This window comes from Anomaloglossus baeobatrachus, unplaced genomic scaffold (assembly GCF_048569485.1).
Source record: "Anomaloglossus baeobatrachus isolate aAnoBae1 unplaced genomic scaffold, aAnoBae1.hap1 Scaffold_605, whole genome shotgun sequence".
NCBI classification, from domain to species: domain Eukaryota; kingdom Metazoa; phylum Chordata; class Amphibia; order Anura; family Aromobatidae; genus Anomaloglossus; species Anomaloglossus baeobatrachus.
The window spans coordinates 9,497-14,244 of NW_027444970.1; positions in this window are offsets into that span (position 1 = coordinate 9,497).

The following is a 4,748-nucleotide window of genomic DNA, read 5'->3' on the forward strand; positions in this document are numbered from 1 at the left end:
AGTGGGAGTGGTGTACAGGGTCTTAGCAGTAAAGAGTATTCCATATTTCTGCCAGATACCCACAGAGATATTGAAATCTGAAAAAAGAGACTTCTGCTCATTGAAGGTAAGAACTGCTCACATAGCGTTCAACTCCACAGCAAACGAGTGCTCTAGCACTGGCATCTCAGCAGGGATATTCCCCTACTACACATGTGTGTCTAGGTCACTGTGACAGTTTACAGGACATAACTCAGGGCACCTAGACAGAAGGCAGAGGGACTACTTTCTATTTCTGGTGTAGAGCTTAGTACAATATATATATATTTATACTATTACATGGGACACATGTACCTTGTATTACCATTATTCGCTGTATATGAACCCCTTTTCTCCGGGCATTATTTGTCTATAGCATTTTTCACGAACCTGAGGCAACTGAGAACCCTTCAGTGAAGGAATTCCACTAACCCTCACAATACCTACCAGGGGCCTCCCTGCAGTAACTCAGGTAGTTGTACCCATTCTCTTTCCGCATTCTATGTGTTCTTCTTCTTTCTTCTTTTTTTTCTTTTTTCTTCTTTTTATTTCTATCATGTAGTTCAGGGGTTTATAGATATATGTCCTGCATCTCATATTTCCTTTAGTGGTGCTTCTTACCCATTCTCATATCATTTACCCTAGTATTTCATGATCCTGAGGCGACTGAGAACCCTTTAATAAAGGAATCCTTTTTCACCTGAATTGTCAAGTGATACTTACCAGTGACTATCACGTAATGTTACAGGTAGTTCCATTTTCTTCCTCTTCTTTCTCTCCTTTCTTCTTTGTCACACGGTCCATTGTGTTATAGCCCACGTGTCATGATAACACTTGTACCATCTTTTCATTTAGATTCCACCTACAATTATTTACCGATTCCAGTTCTGGAATAGGCTTTCATCATCTACTCACTAGAATTCTCAAGTTCATAAGGTACTGAGACATATACATGTTCACACCATTATAAAGAACAAAGTATAAACATTGAGGTTTTTCTCACACCCATGTTCCTGTGTTCTTTGATATGATATGTGTTCATTTCCTTCACTATATAGGATTGCAAGTTTTCCATTTGTACCTTAATGGCAATGACGCTATACAATTGAACACATATCATCCTGTTATCCATATAGGTGTGTATTTACCTGCTTGACTATTTTTGGTTGTTTGATCCAGAATGTTTCTCCAGATAGGTCATGTGGAAATTTTCTTTCCTCAGTACAAATGTTTTCACTATGGCTTTGGAAAATTTTTTTGTATGTGCATCATGGTCATTTGACCCATTGTACTCTCAAGTAGCAATATATTGTACTGTTATGTTGTACTATGTACTAATTACGTGTTTATATGGTTTTGTAACCCTTTATGATCTTAGATAACTTTATCCTTGATAAAGACCTAAAAACAAGCTCGAAACGTTGGATGAATTATCCTTTTGCACAAATAAAGAATTTTCAGCATTCTAAGAGTTCTTTTCTTACGTTATTGATCACTATAGTGTGCCAGAGCTATTTCTATTGAATTGACTCTTATTTTTTCTGAGCACCTGCTATATACACAGTGAGCCAGACATATTCAATTTTCATTCAGAAGGCAGAGGGAAGCCTTAGCAGCTGAGCCTATATCTTGGCTTGTGAGCATTAGAACAGGCCGGCGATTACAGGGTAACATGAAAAATGTCCAGCTTGCATTATGACTAGAACATGACAATATCCTTTTAAGTACTAACCTATGATGCGTTCCTAAGCAGTTGATGTTATATGTTCTACATTTCATTTTCTGCATACTTTCCAAGTAGTAGAATTTGCTTTGATATAGGCAACTGGATTTTCACAATGAAAAGGCAAAGGATAACGCCCGAAAAAGACGCCATACATTATGTCAGTGCCATCACTGACAAACCTGGATTGACCATGAAATACATCAATCCCCTTAAAGGTGAGTTAAAACAAGTTTTAACTAAATTGCCTTAATATTGTCATGCATTAGAATGACTGTCTTAGGTAATGATAAATATTTTCTACAGGAAGAGGAGTGTTTGCTGAAACTGAAATCGAAAAAGGGAGTTTTGTTGCAGAATATCGAGGTGAGCTCACGTATGCACTTACGATGGTAGACAACTACTCGAGATTTATGGTTGTGGTACAAGTCAAAGATCTAATGGCCCATACTGCAGCGAAGGTCTTCCAAGCACACTTATGCAGACCTCATGGCTACTCAGAGAGAGTCCTCACAGATCAAGGCACTGCCTTTGAAGCGGAAATCTTCAAGGACTTCTGCAGCTTTTACCGATGCAGGAAGATGCGTACTACACCCTACCATGCTCAAACCAATGGTTATCAACCTGCTCAGGACTTTACCCCATATTCCAGATGTGGCCTTACAAGTGATTTATAGAGGGGTAACAATACGTTGGGATCATCGGATCTAATCTCCCTTTTTATACACCCTAAAATCTTGTTTGCGTTAGAATAAACAATAACATCATAAAGGTATAGCAGTACCGTTTCAAAGTTTCGGTGTCCCAAGCAGCATTCCATCAGCCTCTGGAAGGTTCCTGGCAAATTGCACAGCTCGAAGGGCATGCTTTTGAACTCGCAGAGACCCATCGGGGTGGCAAAGGCGGTCTTCTCCCGGTCTGCCTCAGCAACGGACACTTGCCAATAGTGACTAGTGAGATCAAGGGTAGAAAAATAATTTGCAGTTGTCAATGCAGCTAGCTATTCCTCAATACAGGGGAGTGGTGCTGTCCTTCTTCTTTAACAGGACCAACGGAGCTGCCCAGAGGCTACAACTGTCACGGATAACCCCAGCCTCCTTCATGTTGCTCAACATGTCCTTGGTACACTGGTAATGTGCAGGTAGATTTGGCTTATATCTCTCTTTGATGGGTGGGTGTGCACTTGTGGGGATGTAGTGTTTGACCCCTTTTATTTTTCAAAAGTCTAGCGGATGTTTGCTGAAGACTTGCTCGTATTCTTGCACTAGCCTGTAGACCCCCTTCTTGTGATGTGAAGGTGTGGAGTCAGTGCCTACGTGTAATTCCTTACACCACTCCTCTGGCTGACTTGGTGAGCTGTCACTGAATGGGTGGGCTGAAGCAATGGTGGATGCTGCTGTTTGGATAGCATGTGTATCTACTGAGAACAGCTTATCAATGGTGGCAAATCGGAGCAGCTTAATCTTTTGCTCTCCGCAGTTCAACACTCTCATGGGCACTCTTCCCTTCCATATTAATGAATAAAACTATGATGTAAATAGCATATAGATACCCCACAAATGCAGATAAAAGTAGGTTATGGGAAAAGGGGGAAGAGAGAAACAGGAAAATAGTGGAATAAAGTATACCTTCCAGGTGGGAGAGGAAATGGCAGCACAGCCAGTGGAGGTGAAGCAAGGGGAGCCTGCAACTAAAGAGTTGAGAGCGTTATCACATGGTGACTGAGCCTGATTGTAACGGGAGCATAGAGGTGCCGATCCTGTCTTACCTGCGTTGGTGTAGAAGTGGGTGTCCTGTGGTGGAGTCAGCTATGTGCAGTGGTGGCCGTGGGTTCTTTTATGTGCGACCGTAGTAATAGCTGTGCCCACTTCCTGTATGGGAGTGGAATGCAGTGAGGCTAATGGAACGCACGCCTGCGCATTTGTGTTTAACGTCGCGCATGTGCAGAACGGAGAAAAGGCTGCGCTCACTTCCTAATGAAAGGGAGTGAGACGCAGCTGGGAAGGGAAGGGAAAAGATTAGGGTTTGGGGATGATGAAAGGGCTTTCTACGGGCAAGGATGGCAAAGGGTGGCAGTGACGGAAAGTCAGGCAGTTGGTCCTGTCCTGTCCTGTCCGTCCGTCTTTTTGTATCATGAATTGGAAAGACTGCAAGGGGGAGGGGAGGTGCTTGTGCCCAAAAGGAGGAGTTATTCAGATTCATTGCAGTGGGCGGCGGCTGCAAAAAGCACCATTCTCCTTGTTTTTGCTCTGCAAATTCTACTACTTGGAAAGTATGCAGAAAATGAAATGTAGAACATATAACATCAACTGCTTAGGAACGCATCATAGGTTAGTACTTAAAAGGATATTGTCATGTTCTAGTCATAATGCAAGCTGGACATTTTTCATGTTACCCTGTAATCGCCGGCCTGTTCTAATGCTCACAAGCCAAGATATAGGCTCAGCTGCTAAGGCTTCCCTCTGCCTTCTGAATGAAAATTGAATATGTCTGGCTCACTGTGTATATAGCAGGTGGTCAGAAAAAATAAGAGTCAATTCAATAGAAATAGCTCTGGCACACTATAGTGATCAATAACGTAAGAAAAGAACTCTTAGAATGCTGAAAATTCTTTATTTGTGCAAAAGGATAATTCATCCAACGTTTCGAGCTTGTTTTTAGGTCTTTATCAAGGATAAAGTTATCTAAGATCATAAAGGGTTACAAAACCATATAAACACGTAATTAGTACATAGTACAACATAACAGTACAATATATTGCTACTTGAGAGTACAATGGGTCAAATGACCATGATGCACATACAAAAAAATTTTCCAAAGCCATAGTGAAAACATTTGTACTGAGGAAAGAAAATTTCCACATGACCTATCTGGATAGGGGAGGAATACTCCAAAAAACCATCACAAATAGAAGGGTGGGTCCAGACTTTTCTGGAATCCAACCCAAAAATGGCACAAACTCATAAAGCTTAATTGAAGAGAGAGAAAACGAGTTTTTAAGGTGCAA